The following is a 23193-nucleotide window of genomic DNA, read 5'->3' as shown; positions in this document are numbered from 1 at the left end:
AAGAAGTTTCTGATATCCTGGTTATACTATATATATATATATATATATATATATATATATAATATATATATATTTGCTGGCAGCCCGGCGTTGCCCGGTTGTACAATACATGTAAACATGATATTTTAATTTATGCAGATTGCATATGTATTATTATAGAATCAATCCTCTGTTTATTATTATATATTACGCGGAATGATGTGCCCGGTGGATTAATTCGAGAAAAATAATGAAATTCCGTCTCTCTTTGTTTCTAATATCACGTCAGCTGATATTTGGGCTTGGCGATGAATGCCCTGGAAAAATCACTTCTTATTAATGTTTAGTTTTAAAATAAGCAGACGAAAAAAATGATTTGCAGCGATTTGAAATGGTACCTTTTCTTTTCTCATAAATTAAACTCATTAATAAAAAAAAAAGAAAATTAAAATAAAAACGTGAGGTACACCCGGGTTTGAACAAGAGGATCATTCAATCCGTAGTCTATTAAACCTGCGAAATCTACTACGATCTTCTTTTTTTTTTTTTTTATTAATTTCTTATTTTTTTAATTTTTCTAATCGCATATCTTTTTATCAATTTAAAAAAAATTTTTTTTAATCGCATATCTTTTCAAATAAATATGTTTATTTAAGTTAATATGTTATATACTTTGTCAAATATTTTAAAAATATATTTATTTACAGAGACACAAAAAAAACAATGAATGCGTCACATTTTTTTACAGTTTTAAGTTTAAAAAACGTGAATGCACAGCAGAAAATAGTTTAACAGTTTAAAAATGTGACTATTTCACATGTTAAAAACACTAAATTCAGACAGCATAAGTACGAATAGATTACGTAGATTTAAATAATAAAACTAAACTATATTTGAAAAAAAAAACAAAAAAACAACAGAAACCTAAATATGTTTGAAAAATATATTTACAAAAAATTTATAAAATTACATTAACTTTTTTCATCAATTAAAAAAAAAAAATTTAATCGCATATCTTTTTAAATAACTATGTTTAATTAAGTTAAAAAAAAAACATGAAATGTAATTGAAAATTGTATCGATTCTATGCTTCCATACCTAAATTGAGAGACGCGTGTGCCAACTTCCGGTGTGTTTAAAAATTAATGTCTGCTTTTATGCACCATTACCCTTAGTATTTAGTTCTCTTTTCCCTCTCAGTTCTGTTTGAATCAACATCATTAAGGAAGTGACATTTAACGACACAAACTGACAACCTGGGCATGCTAAGTTCGAATCCAGTTAACAGTTTCACTCAGGGATGTTGGCAGCCTTTGTGTGATCCTCCCCGTAAGTACCCAACATATATCCAGAAATAATTCTAACTAGAAAGATATCAGAGAAACTACTGCCCACCATAGAATCATCTGATCAACACAAAAATGGATGAATGATGCGTAACAGCAACAACGACCACCAGCATCATTAGGGATACTGACTTCAACTAAGGTTGTTACTCTGTCGCTTGTCTTATATCACTATTTTAGATTTGACGGCCCTCTTTTCAAAATATACAGCTGGAGGGATTGTATAGTCATCGTGATAGCTTTACCAATTTGAACCGGAGAGAGTAATGTCAAACAGGATTCAGTTTTTTATACTCCAATTTTTGAGCCGGCTCAAGTATTATTCCCGTGAAGTTATTCAAGTATAACATTCAATCCCTAAAACGGATTATTCTGGTTCAGTAGTACGACGCACAAATGACTATTATATGGACAATTCAAATTATAAAGTGTTTTACTTTTTTTTTTTTTTTTCACTTTTTATGAAACAATGCGTGGATAACAATAATTACAGGTTCGAATTACCGATATTACTTCGGTTAAAGACCCCCTCCTCCTCCTCCTCCTCCTCCTCCATAACGGGGTATTTAATCATTTAGAGAAACATACAATGATCGTGATAATTTCCACTGCTATTCATTTAGGACCGCTTTTCAATGGAAGCCTGTCTCTGCTTTATCGTTATTTTCACGGCAAATGCTCGGCTGAGCTTCAATCTATGCCCCCCCCTCGCCAAACTTTCACGAAAAACATTCGTCTAGCCAAAATCACTATCAATAATTTCCCATAATCTTTATCAGCGCTTAAACATAAACGTAGATTCCACGAACAAAGCTTCTTTCTTAGAACTGCACACCTGTGGAACTCTCTTCCGATTGCCCGCTTTCCAGCTGACTACAATTTGTCTTCAAGTCCAACGTAAACAAATTCTTGATGAACCGTCCCCCTAAGTAATCCAATTTACAAAATTCCCACTATTTATGTTTACTACACTATAATCACATTAACTAATGTATACCCATTAACCCTTATCCTCGAGTGGCCTCCGGGCCTTCTTACGTGGTGATTCCTGTGTAAAAAAAACAAAAAAAAAACTTGTTAAACTTTATTGGTTACTTAACCTCTAGAAAACAGTAACCTCAAACTAATAATATATATGAAGGCGGTATCGGCAGGCTATGAACCGGCAGCTCTCTCCTTCCTCCTCTTGCGCTTCTGCTGGTCGTGTGTTATGCGTTGATTCTCTGCCCTGTCGGCTCCTAGGCTGATGATGCAACACCAGGCCGAACGTTTAGCAGCGCGACTCTCCCAAGACTGGGGGCTGATGTCAAAGTCTTTTAGGGACGTTCTCAGACAGTCTTTATATCGTTTTTTTTGGCCCCCTGCATTCCGCTTTCCCTGGCTGAGTTCCCCATAGAAAAGTTGTTTGGGGATTCGGCTGTTGTGCATGCGATAGACATTGCCTGCCCAGCGGAGCTGGGTTTTGCGGATTATGGTGGTGATGGTATGGAGCCCCGGGCGCTTATATATATATCTTCTCTTCTTCTCTTCTCTTCTCTATCTCTTGTTCTCTTCTTCTCTATATAAATAAAATGAACTCATTTTTTCCCGTCTGATTTTGACATTAATAAGATTAAAAATCAAGATATTTCATGCAAATATAATATGTATGCACAAACGGCAGAACAATATCTGAGGTGTGTTATAGGCGTATTATTTCTCAAATTCCTCGATAATCTTAGATTTCTATACTTTTTCTGCTGAGAAGTCACGGCCAAAATCGGTTAAGATCAATGGAAGTGGTAAAATATTTTCTCTCTAATAAATTCCTTCTCCCCCTGCCACCACTTAACACCGTTTGGGGATCGTTCACAAGGAACAGTTGAGAAGAGAACACCGGTTTGGCTTCGTAGTTCTTTCATGTGAAGTTATTTAAAATCACTAAACTAAGCTGCAGTGCTCTGTGGCGTAGTGGTTAGCGTGCTGGACAATTCACATTATATTTTCACGTTCGCGCTGACCTACCGTAGTCGTTTTTTTTTTGTTTTTTTTCCCCCTAAACAACTGGAATGGACTTTTCTTGGTGGCCGAACTGTTAACGTTGCAGATGTTTTTTTTTTTTTTTTTTTTTTTTTTTCACACTTTATTTTCCTACTTTTACTCATGACTCCGGGTTTGATCCTTCCATACCATAACATTTTTTAAAACTCCCTCCCCCCGTCACAGAAACAAACACTCGGGCAACGCCGGGTACCCCCGCTAGTATATATATGTATTTATACACACACAGAAACACGCGCGCACGCATATGTAATTCGGTGTTTATATGAAATGAATTTAGTTTTCTGTCTAATGTAGATAAATGTCCTGTGAGACTTTTATAAGCTTATGAAAATGAAATTTCTGGTCTGGAGACGGCATTTAATAATAATAAAAAAAAGTATCGTCGTCAACAGTGCTACCGACATTTGCGAGTTATTCCGCCGTTTCCAATTTGCGTCAAATGAAATCGGTCATAAAAAAGAAAAGCTAGAAGAAACGGTATCGACAAAGAAAATGTTTGGAGATCAGATGAGCAAAAGGGGAGGAAGGGATGTTTTTGTTGCTTTTAATAAACTGACTGCAAAATTACAAAACTTGTGTGTGCGTGAATGTGTTCTGAAACTATAAGTAAAGGCTGAGATACGTCATATTGTCATAATTTCTGAAGTTTTTAAGCCATTTTCTTTGTTCGTTGTTCTGTCACTGCTGTAAATACCAAATTTCATTTTTATCCCTAAATTTGACGATTCGATCAAGGCATCTAAGTTATATAACAAGAATTTCTAACAAAAGCTTTCTTAGAATGTCAAACTGTAGTTTTGTAAAAGCTTTTCCTTCGGGCTGTCGAGTTGTAATTTTGAAAAAGGTTTTTTCTTGGTCTGTCGAGTTGTAATTTTGAAAAAGGTTTTTTCTTGGACTGTCGAGTTGTAATTTTGAAAAAAGGTTTTTCCTCGAACTGTCGAGTTGTAATTTTGAAAAAGGTTTTTTCTTGGATTGTCGAGTTGTAATTTTGAAAAAGGTTTTTTCTTGGACTGTCGAGTTGTAATTTTGAAAAAGGTTTTTCCTTGGACTGTCGAGTTGTAATTTTGAAAAAGGTTTTTACTTGGACTGTCGAGTTGTAATTTTGAAAAAGGTTTTTTCTTGGACTGTCGAGTTGTAATTTTGAAAAAGGTTTTTCCTTGGACTGTCGAGTTGTAATTTTGAAAAAGGTTTTTACTTGGACTGTCGAGTTGTAATTTTGAAAAAGGTTTTTTCTTGGACTGTCGAGTTGTAATTTTGAAAAAGGTTTTCCCTCGGGCTGTCAAGTTGTAATTTTGAAAAAGGTGTTTTCTTGGGCTGTCGAGTTGTAATTTTGAAAAAGCTTTTCCCTTGGACTGTCGAATTTTAGCTTTGAAAAACCTTTTCTTTCAGGCTGTCAAGCTAAAATTTTCAATACTTTTTGCGTCTATCAGTCATGCTTAAATTTCAAATAGCATTTTCGAACGCTTTTTACAATAGCCAACAAAACAAAACGACGAAAAAAAAATACAACAAACAAATGTGATCAAAGGCAGAATAAGTTAATTTTCCACCAACATCATAAGAATTTTTATGCTTCAATAAAATACGGGCTGAACATTACGTTTTCTGCACAATTGGTGACATTTATGGGCTGCGTTTCTCCCAATATTTTATAGATTTTTGCGCAATTATCGAGAGTCCAAATGGCTATAACAAAACAGCCATTTATTTTTCGTTCTAACTCAGTAAACGTAGCATCACTTTCGTTTCAAGCTAAATAAACGCTTTAAAATAAGTTAAGCACTAAAATATAGTTTTATTTTGTTTAACTTATTTTAAAGCGTTTATTGGTGACAAAACGAGCAAACATAAAAGCTAGGGAGAAGAGAATTTCAAAAAGTTGCAAGAATGCGTACATGAAATCAGATTTAAAAGAATGAACTTTTTTTTTAATTGTTATTACTGCTTTCATACATATTGTTATTAATTGCGCGTTGCTGGGTTTTATTGAAGACTAGCGAGGGGTATCCGGCGTTGCCCGGGTGTTTGGAGGTGTGTGTGAAAACTCCGGGGGGGAGGGGGTAAAATGAAAAAAAAAATGTTTTGGTACGTAAGTATGAGGATCGAACCCGAACCCTTGAGGAAAAGTTGTAAATTAAAGTGTGAAGAAAAAAAAAAAAAAAAAAAAAACGTGTGACGTTAACCATTGCCCCACCGCGAGATGCTAACGGAAACACGTTTGAATTTATTTAATTACTTAAATTAGCAGGTGCACGTTTTAATAACTTAAGGAGGTCAACTTTTGACTGCAGGGTAGAATTTCATTTAGTGTGGGAATGCTTCCCCCCTCCCCAAGATGTTGGGGGTAGGGGGAAACATTATAGGAAAAGGCCTAACCTACATGCGGTAGCGAAAACTGTTGAATATTTAATTTCCCGAAGTCGAGCAAATTAAATAGATAGGCGAGCTCCGTTGTTAACTGTGAGATATTACGATTTACATGTGGTATAAAAAGTTTTAAAAAGTTGTGAACCGACTGACCGCTTCTCAGAGAAACCTTTCTTGGACATACACAAAAAGCGAACATACATTTTCGCTTTTATATATATAGAAGATGGGTTTGATTATTTTAAAACTTTTCATTGGTTTCAGAATATATATATCTATCTTGCTTGCCTCTTGTCTTTCAAGAAACATTGGTTTCATGCAAACTCGCTTTATTTAATGAAATTCACACACCTTTCCAAAGTCAACCATATTGCGTACAAATAAAGTCCAGTCTTTGTTTAACTTACAGACATAGTTTAGTTTCAATCATGAAACTATGTTTTATGTGTTGGTTTCGATTCTAGCTGATGGCACCCAAATCATAGATACAGGGTGACCCCAAAAAATTAGGCCCCATTTCTTAGTGTTTTGTCTGATCGAAATTTAACACAATGTATTTTTTTTTTTTTTTTACACAGTGATCACCACTTATCAAGGCCCGGAAGCCACTCAGGGATAAGGGTTATTGCAAGTACATTACGTTAGTGTGGAGATTTGATGAAGTGTTTACTTAAGGAGGCGGTTCATTAGGAATTTGTTAACATTGAAGACATCCAAGTTGTAGTCCGGTGGGAAGCAGGCAGACGGAACAGAGTTCCACAGGCGTGCAGTTCTAAGAAAGAAGGTTTGTTCCTGGAATCCACGTTTTGATTTAGGCACAGATAAAATGTGGGGGAAATTTTTCACAGTGGATTCAGCTAGACGGGTGTTTTTCGTGAAAGATTGGCGAGGGGGGAGCAGAGATTGGAGTTCAGACGAGCACCTGCCATGGAAATAACGATAAAACAAGGATAGGCTCGCAACGTCTCTTCTGTGGGAGAGAGGTTGCAGGGTAGAGAAAAGGGCATCCCCACTAAGCCACAAAGTCTATTTTGTACTCTGTCAAGGCAGGATAGGCTGTTTTTAGCAGCTCCTGCCCAGATATGACAGCAGTATTCCATCCTTTTGTCTTTGTCTCAGCTCCCACTGGGATCTTGGTGTACTCACGGTCGTTGATTCTGCCATGTCCTGTAAAATAAGGGTAATCGATGAATAAATAATGAAGATATCACGTTTTTTTTTTTGGGGGGGGTCACCCTGTGTGTGTATATATATATATATATATATATATATATATATATATATCAAATAAAAATTACAATTAAATTTACCAAAATGATCCAAGATGGTAAAACTAAAGTATATTATAAATATTAAAGAATTAATATTTATAAAGTAATCTCAACTAGATGTAAAAGCTCGATCAAACCAAATAGGAGATAGAGCTTATAATAAGAGCAAATAGTTAATAAAACATGCTAAAAAATACTTTGAAAAAGAGTTAAAAACATATTTAAGTCCACTTATTTAATGCTTCCTTTTCAAATTAAATATGTTTTTAACTCTTTTTCAAAGTATTTTTTAACATGTTTTATTAACTACTAGCAATCGGTGCCCGGCGTTGCCCAGGTGTTTTGAAGTGTATGCTGAGAAAAAAAAGAAAAGGTCAATTTTTTTAAACTTTGACCCCTATTATGACCTCTTAACATTTATTGTTTAGGGATCAAGTAAAGTTTATAAGTTAGATCCATGTCCAAGGAATCTATATATAAAATATCACGTGTTTAGACCCTAAATTGTAGGAGGAGTTTGGTAGAGTTCTCAAAGGTCAAATTGTTGAATATTGACCACTTAATCGCCAAATTTCTGTTGAAAACCTATCACATCGATTTTCCCAAATCTCAGTACCCTGTATATCAAATTTCGAATCTGTAGGCTTAAAATTGACAGTTTTAGCGTAGGGCAATGCACACAGACGCACAGACACACACAGACACTATCACTTATATATATATATAAACATAAACATCATGTATATAAGGATAATAGTACGCCATATATATAACAAAAGACCATTATTTACTGAAGTGAAAGGAAAACCCGGGGGAACTTTACCCAAAAATAAATCTATATTTTTTTGTGTGTATTGATAGTCTTATCAACACCCCTTTTTTCTATTTATTTAAAAAGAAAATGCAACTTTGTTATTTATGAGCCGTGGAATTGCATTTATCTACAAAGATCTAGCTAATGTGCATATTTTTTATCGTTTTTAATTAATTCCCTATTAGTTTTTTTTTCGGTTCTCTTATACGATGATCATCTTTATTTAACTATTACGTGTAATTATATTCATACAGATATTCTATATGATTTATATTTGCGTAATATTTGCGTAGAAATGAAGAAAATCAAATTTACTGTGTGTTTATCGTGTTGCCATAACAACGTGACGTAGCCAAGGACGGTAGTGGACGTGAGTGCGTGTGTGTGCGTGTTTTCGTGCTGTGTTTATATTATGCATATTGTTTCGTATCTTATCAACTTTTTCGAATCTATGTGTACAGTAATACAAACCCGTTTTTCGAGCTGAATAAATATGTTACATTGAATAAAAACACGAAAAATATATCCAGTTTGGTAGAAAAGTAACTTATCTTGCCTCTAATAACATTTATTTGTTATATATTTGTTTTTTGACAACTTTTTCGAATCTATGTGTACAGTAATACAAACCCGAAATGAAAAGACCACGAGTGAACGCGCGTTTTTTTTTTTTAGTTTAGTTTCATATATATATATATATATATATATATATATAAAAATAAGTATTTTTAAATTTTATCTTTCTAGCTTTAAAAAAAAGTTTTAAAATTTTATCAGCCGGCATAATTTATTTTTAAATATTGAAAAATTTCAGGAAAATTAATTTTTGCTAGATTTTCAAAACATTGTTTTCGTGTTGTGTGTACGTGTCTGCGGCTAGCACCAGAATGGCGGCCGTGATGTTGTAGGTTGGATTGTTAGATTGTGTAAGTTTCGTATTTTTTTAATTTGTAAATAACAAGTTATGAAAAAATTAAACCCTTCCAAGATGGACAATAAATAAAGCCATAATATTTTATGGTAAAGGTAAGAGCGTAGGAACCATAGTTTTTTAGGAGATGTGATTATTGGATTAACCAATCAGAAATCGTCTGTGGCACACACATCTCTGTTTTTATAGATATATAGATTTGCTCTTATTATAAGCTCTATCTCCTATTTGGTTTGATAAGTATCGAAAATCGAAAACATCCGATCTTAAAAATAGTCTTTCTTCTCTTATAGATAAAAATGAGAATATTCTCCATTACACTGGTGTAACCTTGCCCAGTGTAACGTAAAATATTCCCCTGTAAAAGTTGTTCTTTTTTTTTTTATCTATGAGAGAAGAAAGACTATTTTTAAGATCGTCAAGCCAAATATCCGTTGACATGATATTGTAAAAAAACACAGATGGAATTTTAAAAAATGTTTTATTTTTATTGCGAATTAATCCATCGGGCAAATTATTCCTTGTAATATATAGTATTCAATAGAGGATTGATTTTATGATAATACATATGCAATCTGCATGAATTAAAAATATCATACTTAAGCGTATTGTACGACCAGGCAACGCCGGGCATCCAGCCAGTGTGTTATTTATTTTTTTTTTTTCCACATTTTCACCCCAAACAAGGCACATTGTCACTTTGTTGTAGGAGGCTACTATCAGGGACATAGGCATCAGGGGGGGGTGCTGTGTAGGGATTTGTGCAGCAAGATATCGGTTCACGTTGCACTTGAACTTCTGCATGTCAGTACAGTTTGGGAAGCAGGAACCCGGAAGGGAATTCCAAAGTCTAACTGTTCTGGGGAAGAAACTATTGGAGTAGAAGGCTCTCTTACATCTAGGGATCTCTACTGTGAAGGGGTGGGATATATATATATATATATATATATATATATATATATATATATATATATATATATATATACTATAATAATTATTAAATACTTACAGACACTAGTGTTTCATCCTTTCAGGAATCATCAGTGCAGGGTGTTACGATTAACACTAGTCGATAGATTCAAACCTGGCAAGGACCTAATCCATTCGGCCACCGTTAACCGCGAGAAATACTGTTGAAATTTAAACATTAATTTTTAAATGTTTTTTAACGTCTGTCAGAGTGATCTAACCATTATATGATGACCTGCCATATATTCGTTACTTGTATACAACTGGCCAACTAGTAGATCCTATTTACAATGCCTCCCCACGGGACAGAGTTAGACACCAGGGTCGTTTTTTAATATGGAGAAAAGGAACAAAAATTAAAATTGTCTCAGTCGTGAAGGATTTCTCCTCCACTGACAGAGAACAAGAAATTGAAGTACAGCATCTGAAGAATAGATACTACACTTTGATCTTACAGTTATGGTCTGCAACAAAAAGAGAAAACTGGTTTTCATGAAACGAAAATGGAATCCTATCGTCTTTTCTATAGCGACAATTTTATCGCCCCTGTATTATTAATGATGCGATAATACTTAGTTAGCTGCACCTTATCATAACAAAGGTTCGCACAAAATTTCAGCCGAATCATCCCAGTATTTTCCAAGGATAAGTGGAACAGATAAAATGACAGACAATAGGGTGACTAAGAGGTGTGTGTGTGTGTATATATATATATATATATATATATATACACTTCCCGGTGTTGCCCGCCAACTTTATTGTTCCACCATCAGTGAAATTGTCTCTATGTGTACATTTCCCTACCAAACTACTCTGTCAATTTTCAGTCTACAGACTCGAGATTGTACATAAAATCTTTTTAATCGGTTTTTGGCCAGAAATTTGGCTGTCAAGTGGTCAAAGTTCAACGATTTGACCTTTGAGAACTCTACCAAACTCCTTCGCTAATTTTGGGTATAAACAATTGAAATTTTAGCTATAGGTTACTTGGACATGGATCAAACTTTTTAACTTGATTTGAGCCCAAAACAAATGTTATGGGGTCAAATATAGGGTCAAAGTTAAAAAAAATGTTGACCTCTGTGGTCTCTACCAAATTACTCAGCCAATTTTTGGTCTGAACATTTGAAATTTTACATAAACTGTATTCAGACATAGGGTAAGCTTTTTAATCGTTTTTTTTTTTTTTTGCCGAAAATTTGGCTGCCAAGGGTTCAAATTTCACAAGATTGAACCTTTGCGGTCTCTAGCAAACTATTTAGCCAATTTTTGGGTCTACATTTGAAATTTTACATAAAGGGTATTTATACAGCAAACATTTTAATCAATTTTTGGGCAAAAATTTGTCTGCCAAGAGGTCAGGGTTATGAACAGTACATAAGGCCCAAGCAAAGCCGGGCTGAACTGCTAGTATATATATATATATATATATATATATATATATATATATATATATATATATATATTCATGGCTCTTTAATGCGAAAATTTTCAAATATCAGCACACACTGAATGGACGCATCTTTACAATAAACGGTTTCGTTTTTCTTTGTTTTCCTAATATCCATAATGTGAAAATGAACATAAATTAGTTTGGATTCATTTTTCTTTTTTCCTGTTTCTTATTTGAAGAATCGTCTTAATCAATATTCGATTTCTCTTCATTAAAATAAAATTAGCCGGTGCATTTTTTAAAAGATTTTCACTCCCTCCTCCTTCGCCTATTAAAATATTTATTTTTTTGTGGCCATTCATTGTTATTAATGTTTAAGAATTTAGTCATAAATTCACCTTTAATGCTGCCAATGTGCACGACAGGTCTTTAAGTAGAAATGGAATTATAGCCAATCACACTGATACGCTCATGCATATAAATGAGCTTTGTAAAGTGTGAGAGTTTTAATTTTTTGTTGAATACAGGGTGGAATGATAAAACTGTCGCCCTAGAAAAGTCCATATGATTCCATTTCCATTAGATAAAAACCGGTTTTCTTTTTTGTTGCAGACCATCTACTAGTTGGCCAGTTGTGTTCAAATCCCAAGAGCGATAGGAACCTTCTATCATGTCTGAAAGTGGCACCATGTTCAACGAGCGAGATTTGTGATACCTTGCTGTACAACTCGTGCTTCCTACTAATCCAAGTTATGACACCAGGACCATTGCCAGCGCCCTCAAAATGCAAATCCAGATGGTTCAACACTTGAGAGCACAGCTCAATGCATCGGACAGCCCACAGTTATGGTCTTTGGTGTGGTTTACAGTGAGGGCCACATCATGCCACCTCACATCTTTGAAGTCGGCTTGAAAGTCAACACCAAAGTGTACCTGGATGTGATGAAGAGTGTGGTGATTCCCTGGTGCCATCACGTGACCACTGACAGACCCTGGGTGTGACAGCAAGACTTAGTACCGGCCCACAAGTCCAAAGAGACCCAGGCTTGGCTTCAGAAGGAGTGCTGCGACTTTGTACTCTTCTCTCACTGCCCCCCCCTGAATCTGCTGGACTATTTCATTTGGTCATATGTCGAGAACATCACCAACAGGATCTCCCACAACACTAAAACCAGCCCGATCGCTAAATATTCACAGAGTTCCCGTCGGCGCTTGTGGAAAAGGCATGCTCCCAGTTCTGGACCCATATTAAGACAGTAAGATGGCTACATTGAAAAGATGTCAGCTCTACTACATGATCAAGTGACCTGAATAAAATAAAAACATCTCCTCACAATTAAGCTGAGCATTAGCTAAGAGAAAAGAAATTGAAATAAATAAAAAAATAAAAAAATTTCAATAAAAGTTTTAAAATAAAGCTGTAGTGTTGTTTTCTTTAGGACGACAACTTTATCGTTCCCCCCTGTATTAGTAAATCGATTCATTCTGTCATTCTCTAATTTAATGCCCTCATTCTCACTTTTGGTGTTGTGTCCAAGAGACTTGGATAAAATTATACTTTGCTAAAATCACCCATGACCCGTTTGTTCAATATTTGTTATGTCTGTTGCTAAAACTAGGACTATAGAAAGTCTATTGCTAAAACTAGGACTATAGAAAGTCTATTGCTAAAACTAGAACTATAGAAAGTCTGTTGCTAAAACTAGGACTATAGAAAGTCTATTGCTAAAACTCGGACTATAGAAAGTCTGTTGCTAAAACTCGGACTAGAGAAAGTCTGTTGCTAAAACTAGGACTATAGAAAGTCTGTTGCTAAAACTCGGACTATAGAAGGTCTGTTGCTAAAACTAGGACTATAGAAAGTCTGTTGCTAAAACTAGGACTATAGAAAGTCTGTTGCTAAAACTAGGACTATAGAAAGTCTGTTGCTAAAACTAGGACTATAGAAAGTCTGTTGCTAAAACTAGGACTATAGAAAGTCTGTTGCTAAAACTAGGACTATAGAAAGTCTATTGCTAAAACTCGGACTATAGAAAGTCTGTTGCTAAAACTCGGACTATAGAAAGTCTGTTGCTAAAACTAGGACTATAGAAAGTCTGTTGCTAAAACTAGGACTATAGAAAGTCTGTTGCTAAAACTAGGACTATAGAAAGTCTATTGCTAAAACCAGGACTATAGAAAGTCTGTTGCTAAAACTCGGACTATAGAAAGTCTGTTGCTAAAACTAGGACTATAGAATGTCTATTGCTAAAACTCGGACTATAGAAAGTCTGTTGCTAAAACTAGGACTATAGAAAGTCTATTGCTAAAACTAGGACTATAGAAAGTCTATTGCTAAAACTCGGACTATAGAAAGTCTATTGCAAAACTAGGACTATAGAAAGTCTGTTGCTAAAACTAGGACTATAGAAAGTCTGTTGCTAAAACTCGGACTATAGAAAGTCTATTGCTAAAACTCGGACTATAGAAAGTATGTTGCTAAAACTCGGACTATAGAAAGTCTGTTGCTAAAACTCGGACTATAGAAAGTCTGTTGCTAAAACTAGGACTATAGAAAGTCTGTTGCTAAAACTAGGACTATAGAAAGTCTGTTGCTAAAACTAGGACTATAGAAAGTCTGTTGCTGAAACTAGGACTATAGAAAGTCTGTTGCTAAAACTCGGACTATAGAAAGTCTGTTGCTAAAACTAGGACTATAGAAAGTCTATTGCTAAAACTAGGACTATAGAAAGTCTGTTGCTAAAACTCGGACTATAGAAAGTCTATTGCTAAAACTCGGACTATAGAAAGTCTGTTGCTAAAACTAGGACTATAGAAAGTCTATTGCTAAAACTCGGACTATAGAAAGTCTATTGCTAAAACTAGGACTATAGAAAGTCTGTTGCTAAAACTAGGACTATAGAAAGTCTGTTGCTAAAACTAGGACTATAGAAAGTCTGTTGCTAAAACTAGGACTATAGAAAGTCTATTGCTAAAACTCGGACTATAGAAAGTCTGTTGCTAAAACTAGGACTATAGAAAGTCTGTTGCTAAAACTCGGACTATAGAAAGTCTATTGCTAAAACTAGGACTATAGAAAGTCTATTGCTAAAACTAGGACTATAGAAAGTCTGTTGCTAAAACTCGGACTATAGAAAGTCTGTTGCTAAAACTAGGACTATAGAAAGTCTGTTGCTAAAACTCGGACTATAGAATGTCTGTTGCTAAAACTAGGACTATAGAAAGTCTATTGCTAAAACTAGGACTATAGAAAGTCTATTGCTAAAACTAGGACTATAGAAAGTCTATTGCTAAAACTAGGACTATAGAAAGTCTATTGCTAAAACTAGGACTATAGAAAGTCTGTTGCTAAAACTCGGACTATAGAAAGTCTGTTGCTAAAACTAGGACTATAGAAAGTCTGTTGCTAAAACTCGGACTATAGAATGTCTGTTGCTAAAACTAGGACTATAGAAAGTCTGTTGCTAAAACTGGGACTATAGAAAGTCTATTGCTAAAACTAGGACTATAGAAAGTCTATTGCTAAAACTAGGACTATAGAAAGTCTATTGCTAAAACTAGGACTATAGAAAGTCTATTGCTAAAACTAGGACTATAGAAAGTCTATTGCTAAAACTAGGACTATAGAAAGTCTGTTGCTAAAACTCGGACTATAGAAAGTCTGTTGCTAAAACTCGGACTATAGAAAGTCTGTTGCTAAAACTAGGACTATAGAAAGTCTATTGCTAAAACTCGGACTATAGAAAGTCTATTGCTAAAACTAGGACTATAGAAAGTCTATTGCTAAAACTAGGACTATAGAAAGTCTATTGCTAAAACTAGGACTATAGAAAGTCTATTGCTAAAACTAGGACTATAGAAAGTCTATTGCTAAAACTAGGACTATAGAAAGTCTATTGCTAAAACTAGGACTATAGAAAGTCTATTGCTAAAACTAGGACTATAGAAAGTCTGTTGCTAAAACTAGGACTATAGAAAGTCTATTGCTAAAACTAGGACTATAGAAAGTCTATTGCTAAAACTAGGACTATAGAAAGTCTGTTGCTAAAACTCGGACTATAGAAAGTCTGTTGCTAAAACTAGGACTATAGAAAGTCTGTTGCTAAAACTCGGACTATAGAATGTCTGTTGCTAAAACTAGGACTATAGAAAGTCTGTTGCTAAAACTGGGACTATAGAAAGTCTATTGCTAAAACTAGGACTATAGAAAGTCTATTGCTAAAACTAGGACTATAGAAAGTCTATTGCTAAAACTAGGACTATAGAAAGTCTATTGCTAAAACTAGGACTATAGAAAGTCTGTTGCTAAAACTCGGACTATAGAAAGTCTGTTGCTAAAACTAGGACTATAGAAAGTCTATTGCTAAAACTCGGACTATAGAAAGTCTATTGCTAAAACTAGGACTATAGAAAGTCTATTGCTAAAACTAGGACTATAGAAAGTCTGTTGCTAAAATTAGGACTATAGAAAGTCTATTGCTAAAACTAGGACTATAGAAAGTCTATTGCTAAAACTAGGACTATAGAAAGTCTATTGCTAAAACTAGGACTATAGAAAGTCTATTGCTAAAACTAGGACTATAGAAATTCTATTGCTAAAACTCGGACTATAGAAAGTCTATTGCTAAAACTCGGACTATAGAAAGTCTATTGCTAAAACTCGGACTATAGAAAGTCTATTGCTAAAACTCGGACTATAGAAAGTCTGTTGCTAAAACTAGGACTATAGAAAGTCTGTTGCTAAAACTAGGAATATAGAAAGTCTGTTGCTAAAACTAGGACTATAGAAAGTCTATTGCTAAAACTAGGACTATAGAAAGTCTATTGCTAAAACTAGGACTATAGAAAGTCTGTTGCTAAAACTAGGACTATAGAAAGTCTATTGCTAAAACTAGGACTATAGAAAGTCTATTGCTAAAACTAGGACTATAGAAAGTGTACCTTAGGTTTACTTTCGGCAGCCTCGTAACTCTCACACCCTAATTTTGTTCTTTTGCCTCCATATTCTATGATATTTCTGACAAAGGGTGAAAAATTGCTGATTTTCTGGTCAGAATCTATCCATCAAACACTTATCGTTCGGTAGTTTTTTGTTTTTTTACCTTGAAATCGTATTTTCTTAAGCTTATCACATCAAGTGGTTTAATGCATTGTCTGGAACGATTTCCATTAAAAAGTATTTTATATATATATATATATATATATATATATATATATATATATATATATATATAACTCCTAGCTGTACATACCTGGCATTGCTAGGTACAAATATATTGCCGGGCGGATGGTTTAGTTACATCAAATATTCTAAGTTAATACTATTTTCCTGAAAGTTGACCATATTTTGATTTTTGGATGCCTAAAACATAGCCAGCTTCATCTGTGAAATTCAAACAGGGAAATAAAATTTCATAGCTTAAAGGGAAATAACTCGTAGGTTAAATGAAAACTTACGTTTTTAAACGCAGCTGATTAATTAGAATTTCTATCGAGTCATGGCTGACGGAACAAGAGCATCTTACCCCCGTGAAGTAAATAAAGAGTTCCATTCGAAAATCCCGAGTTCACCAGAAAAATTCTCGAGTTCGACAAGATGCACCTGAAGAAGGTCGGAGGTTAGATCGACTGAAACGTTGTTAAAAACGGCAAGATGTGAATTACTTAGGGCATCTATCCAGTCATGGTTGATGGATCAAGAGCATGCTACTCCTCATGAACAAAATTTCGAACGGAACCCTTTATTTACTTCAAATTCCCGAGTTCGACAGAAACATTCTCGAGTTCAATAAAATACACCTGAAGAAGGTCGGAGGTTACCTCGGCTGAAACGCTGTAAAAAGTTGAGAACAATATCTTGGCCTTTTGGTCAAGATCAAAGTGTAGTATCTGTTCTTCAGATGCTGCACTTCATTTTCTTGTTCTCTTTCGGTGGAGGAGAAATCCTTCACGACTGAGACAATTTTTATTTTTGTACCTTTTCTCCACGTTAAAAAACGACCCTGGTGTCTAACTCTGTCTCGTGGGGAGGCATTGTGAATAGGTACAATAATCTGAAGATTCCAAATAATCAATCCTCATCTCAAAAATTCAGAAACGTAATAGTAAAATGACATTGGTTTTCCATTTCCAAAGAAGGTTTGAGGGATTCTTTGACGTCACATCCTGAAACCTCAATGTGATCCATCTTCATCATTTTCCATTTTGTCATCCTCCAATATTCATACCCCCCCCCCTTCACCCGAAAGCCAACGTAATGTGTCCACGTCTCGTGTCAATGGAAAGTGTTCGGAATTTATGCGCATAATTTGTGTCAATTTTAACTTGTTGTGAAGAGTATTTTTATTTATTTCAATTTCTTTTCTCTTAGCTAATGGTCGGTTTAATTGTGAGGAGATGATTTTAAATAGCAGTGATGAAAGGAATTATGGGAATTGAAATTAGAAGATTTTAACGGTGGGAAGGGGGGGGGGCGTTATTTTAATGCTGGTGAATGAAAATAAGTAGATACGGCAAAGTAATAAAGGACCGGAAGAAGTTTAGGAATGATTAGCGAGGAATAGTGGAAGATACATCGGATGGGAAGAAAGAATAGAAGGAGCAGCGAAATACGAAGAGAAAGATGTCGGACGAAGAAGAATAGAGATAAGACGAACGAAAAGAAGGAGAAAATTAGGGGTAGGGGTGAAAGAGAGTGGATGGAAATAAGTTGGAAGATGGAGGAATAGTTAGATGCTGAAAAAGGGAGAGAAAAAGAAAGAGAAAGAGGCGGGTAAGCCAGAAGAAAAGATAGAGGTGGGTGTAAGCCGGAATAGGGAAAGGAGGAAAAGTGTGAGGGAAATAAGTAGGAAGAGAGAGAGAGAGAGAGAGAGAGAGAGAGAGAGAGAGAGAGAGAGAGAGAGAGAGGGGGGGGGATTAGTCGAAAGAGGAAAGTAACCTGGAAGATGGATAAAGAGAAAGAAAGGGAAATAAGCTGGGGTAAAGAGAAAGAAAAAGAGGAGGTATCAGTCGGAAGAAGGGAGATAGAAAGAGAGGGAGCTAGGGAATAAACCGTAAGAAAGGAGGAGATATGGTAACATAGGCAGGGAGGGAGGAGGGAGAAGAGAGATTCTCGTTTGAATTTAGAACCCTCTTCACTCTTAAATCCTGAAATAAAGTTCATGTGATTAAAATTTTTTTTTTTTTTTTTAAATACTGCTTGGTTTGGTTGTTTTACGGCATATCAACCTTTTCTGGTTATTGAATGCCGAATCCAGTTATTTTGGAAATAGTATTCATGTTGCATCCAGTTATTTTGTAGAAGATTTTTATTCTTCAAGTTTTTGTACCTTTAATCAATAGTTTGTAGTGTTTGGTTTGGTTGTTTTATAGTGGATTTTATCGTTTTTGTTCTCTTCCATGCAGAACATGAATGAGTTTTGCAATGGAAGAAGGAAAAGGGTTACAGTATTAATGTTGGGTACATTTTAAGTTAGGAAACCAGTCAGGAAGTGGAGAAGATAGAAAGAAAAAGGGGAAGAAGGAAAAAGGATGGAAAGGTGTTTTTTTTTTTTTTTTTTTTTTTTGAGAAATAATTAAGTTTTGCGAAAAGAAGTAGAAAAAAAGTAGAAAAACAAAAACAAATCAATGTTAGGTGCATTTCGTCTCAGGAAGCCAATATCTTCAGACAGCCTGTTCTAGTAGCACCAGTTTCATGCTGTTTATTCACCCCAAACAAGGTAGAGTACCACTAAATCGTAAGGGGCTACTAACAGGGACCAAATTTGCTGGGACACGATGTAGGGAGTTTGGCAGCAAGATATCCGTTCACAATACACTTAAACTTCTGAATGTCAGGGAAACGGGCTTGAGAGGGAATTTCAAAGCCTAGCATTTCGAGAGAAGAAGCTATTTTGAGTAGAAAGCTTTAGGACATCTATGGATCTTTAAAGTGTAAGGGTGGTATTTTGCTGCTTGTCTGGTTTGTCAGGGGTACAATTGCATTGAATTCGCCCGAACACGAACCATTAAATTACTTGTAAAATAGGCACAGGGATGCCGCATTTCGGCGATGGGACAGAGTTTGGAGTTTGGCTGACAGTGCGTAACTTATTATTATTTCTTCTTCTTCTTCTTCTTTTTTTAAACACCAGGGTCGTTTTTTTTAGGTTATTATATTAGGTTGGCGACTCTTTTTTTTTTTTTTTTTTTAACCCTGTATAATAGCGAGAGACTAATGGCCGATACGCACCAACACAGACATGGCAGCAATGTTCCATGCATGGTCGAATATTGGCTTTGTTTCTTGTAATTATTAAAGGAAATAAGTGTTTATTGACTTTTTTGTGTGAAAATAAGGCAACAACTTTGATAAATTTCAATTTGCCAAGGAAGCATTTTTAATCGTCGTCTCTCGGCAAGATTGAAAACCGTTTACAGAACTTAAAAGCAAAAAGCCAGGTTTTGTCGTGTTAGTTGCTGCTGCGGCTGCTTCTCGCGTATTTGCTTCTTGCTTAATGGAAAACTCCGAAGATTTGAATCGATTAAGCAAAACACAAAGTAAAACTTTTGGATAAAAATCATTTAAAAATTTTTTTTTTTTTTTTTTTTTCCCCCGTTGGAATTTTTATTTTAATTAGACAGATTTTGTGTGTGTGTGTGTAATTTTTTATTTATTTTATTTTATTTATTTTTTGTGTTGATAATATTTTTTCTTTTGAATTAATCTTCTTGAATCAAATGTTTGGTATCAAATCCGTTTACTCCCTGCCCCCCCCCCGCTTTTTGATTGTTTTATTTTGTAAATCTCTTTTATACTTATATGAACTGGAATAAATGGAAACGATATGTTAAAAAAATACAATATATTTCTATAAATGCCTATTTTTAATATATATGTGTGTACACATAGGTATATTTATATATATCAAAAAAAAAAAAAAAAAAAGAAGAAAGGAAAACGTCTACCTCAAACCACTAACCTAGTTCTAAAACAGATCCTTTGTTCGATAAAATGCATGCCCATTGGCTGATAGGAAGGGACGCGGTGGATACTAGAAAGCTGATTGGCTAACTAAAAATCCTCAACATATATAAAAACAAGAAGCAACCACAGAATTCGCGCATAAGCCTGACGAATCCTATAGTGGATGAAACGCAGAATATTCAGTGTAGCTTAATCGCCATATATATTTTATATATATATGTATATGTATATGTATATATATTTATTATAGAAGATCAGGATAACATATATACTGTCGGTTTCAAATCCGACAAGGGAGACCAGCATGTGACCGCCCTTTATGGCCTCCCTAGCTTCCATTTTGATATGTTGCTTCCCATGCTTCTGTTATACACACACACACACACACACACACACACACACACACACATATATATATATATATATATGCAAACAAATTGAGCTTAGGTATTCAGACTGTCAAAACATCGTTAATTCACTACCCGCACAGTAACAGCCGATTAGTGTAATGGTTAGAAGCCTTGACTGTCGTATAGATGGTCGGGTTTCGATCCTGGCTTGAGGTAGTTGCCTGTCTAACTGCACTGATGAGCTGTGATACAGCAAAACTTTACTGTATGTGGATGACATATATATATATATATATATATATATATATATGATGCGAATAATGGAAATAGTATTAAGGCAAAATAGAGAAATAAAAAAGGAACAAACCAACTTATGTGTTCATCAACATTTCGTCTTTATTTTGAGACTTCCTCTGGGTGAAATAAAGACGAAACGTTGATGAACAGATGAACACATAACTTACATAACTTGGCTTGTTCCTTTTTTATCTCTCTCTCTCTCTCTCTCTCTATATATATATATATATATATATATATATATATATATATTTTTTTTTTTTTACATAAGCATCACCACATTATCAAGGCCAAGAGGCCACTCAAGGATAAGGGTTAAAGAGTGTACAGTAGAAATTGGACATTATAGTAATCATTAGTAATGAAAATTTGGTAAAGTTGATAACTTATATGGAACGGCTCATCAAGAACTTATTTACGTTAGACTTGAAGACAACCATATTGTAGTCAGCCGGAAAGCAGGAAAACGGAAGACAATTCCACAGGCGTGCAGTTCTAAGAAAAAAGCTTTGTTCATGGAATCTACGTTTAGGTTTAGGCACAGATAAAGAGTGGGGGGAATTATTGATAGTGTTTACAGCTAGACGAGTGTTTCTTGTGAAAGTTTGGCGAGGGGGGACCATAGATTGAAGCTCATTCGAACACTTTCCATGAAAATAACGATACATCAGAGACAAACTCGCAACATCTCTTCTGTGAGATAAAGGTTGCAAGGAAGAGAAAAGGACATCTCCTACGAGGCTACGAAGTCTATTTTGAACTCTATCAAGGCAGGCCAAGTCCTTTCTAGCAGCTCCTGCCCAGATGTGGCAACAGTATTCCATCCTTGGACGTACCTGGCTTTTATATAGATAGAGAATAGCATCAGCAGTGAGATATCTACTGGATCGATAGAAAGATCCCACCATTTTTCCAGCGGCCTTGGCAACAGATTTGATGTACGTGTTCCATTTAAGATCAGGAGTAATGGTCAAGCCAAGAAGTTTGTCAAAACTTGAGGCCTCCTGAAGACGAGAGCCATTCATTTCAATTGATGTCAGATGTGGATCAGAATGTTGATGATGTAAAGAGAGAAGCTTGGTTTTAGATGCATTAAAAGTAACCAGCCATTCTTTACCCCATTGTACTACGTGCTCAAGATCAGAGGAGAGAGAATTGGAGAGAACTTGGTCGTTTACTGTCTTAGATGTGCTACCATAAATGGTAGTGTCGTCAGCATAGATGTCTACAAATGATGTAAGGATGTGATTTGGAAGATCATTAATGTAGATCAGGAAAAGAGTTGGGCCCAGGATGGACCCCTGAGGGACACCGGCATTAATAATGTGAGCTTCTGATTTTTGCCCCTCAACTACTACTCTTATGAACCTATCAGAAAGAAATGATTTAATAATTGAGAAGACATTTCCAGCAATACCATATCTAGAGATCTTATGAAGTAAACCTTTATGCCATACCCTATCAAAGGCCTTAGATATGTCAAGAGCAATTGCCCTAGAAAGGTTGCCTCCGTCGAGAGATTTGCTAATCCTATGAGATATAACTGTAAGCACATCTGCTGTAGATCTAGCAGAACGGAAACCATATTGAGTGTCACTAAGAAGGTTATTTTTGTTGAGATGGTTGATTACTTCTGTATTTAACACAGATTCCAGCAACTTACTCATGACGCACAGGAGACTTATTGGCCTGTACTGAGAGGGGGATGAGCGATCACCTGAATTCTTAAATACAGGGCATACTGATGAAATTTTCCAGGGAGATGGGAAACTATTCTCCTTAAGACAATGTTTAAACAGTTTTGTAAGTATGGGCGCTAGTTCAGGTTGAAGTTTTTTGAGTACTATAATTGGAATACCGTCAGGGCCAGTTGCTTTACTGGAATCAAGGTTTTTGATTAGCTTGGCAACATCACGTACAGATATACGTATATCACATAGCGTGTTTTCTGATACAGGAGGAAATATATATATATATATATATATATATATATATTTTGTGTACAGAAAGTTGTTAGTTGAGACAGGTCATTGGTACCGTCGGTTTCAAGCCCGATAATAAGGCCCGTTTAAGGTATCCTTATCGAGCTCTCTTCAGCCAATATTCGAATATTGGCTGAAGAGAGCTCGATAAGGATACCTTAAACGGGCCTTATTATCGGGCTTGAAACCGACGGTACCAATGACCTGTCTCAACTAACAACTTTCTGTACACAAAATATAAGTACGCTCTTAAAATTTGGATTTTCCTTTTAATTGAGCACTCTGCTGGAATTCTTCTTCCAAAAAAACTAATCATATATATATATATATATATAATTTTTCAATTTTTCTTAATCCAGCCTTGACAGCCGCGTTTTTCTAAAATCTCTCCATTTTTTCTACACACATTTTATCTTTCTTATATTATTTGAACTCATTCCCTTTTTTCCTTGCACCCATTTGTGAATTATTCCACAGAATTCTACC

The 23193-nt window shown here is 35.1% G+C and overlaps 1 protein-coding gene and 1 non-coding gene across 2 annotated transcripts in view; both read left to right on the top strand.

Moving 5' to 3' along the window:
• LOC145246541 (ribitol-5-phosphate xylosyltransferase 1-like) overlaps window positions 1-23193 on the top strand; it is a 565148-nt gene that overhangs the window by 413959 nt on the left and 127996 nt on the right. The gene's annotated exons all lie outside the window — the stretch shown is intronic.
• Window positions 16966-17170, top strand: LOC145247007 (U2 spliceosomal RNA). Its single transcript, XR_013863207.1, has one exon. It is a non-coding gene; the product is annotated as a U2 spliceosomal RNA (small nuclear RNA).

The sequence above is a fragment of the Euprymna scolopes genome, chromosome 24 (genome assembly GCF_053919585.1).
Source record: "Euprymna scolopes isolate OS-2025 chromosome 24, ASM5391958v1, whole genome shotgun sequence".
Classification (NCBI taxonomy): domain Eukaryota; kingdom Metazoa; phylum Mollusca; class Cephalopoda; order Sepiida; family Sepiolidae; genus Euprymna; species Euprymna scolopes.
Note: the sequence above shows the minus strand (reverse complement) of the source record. Positions and strands in the feature narration are given on the sequence as shown.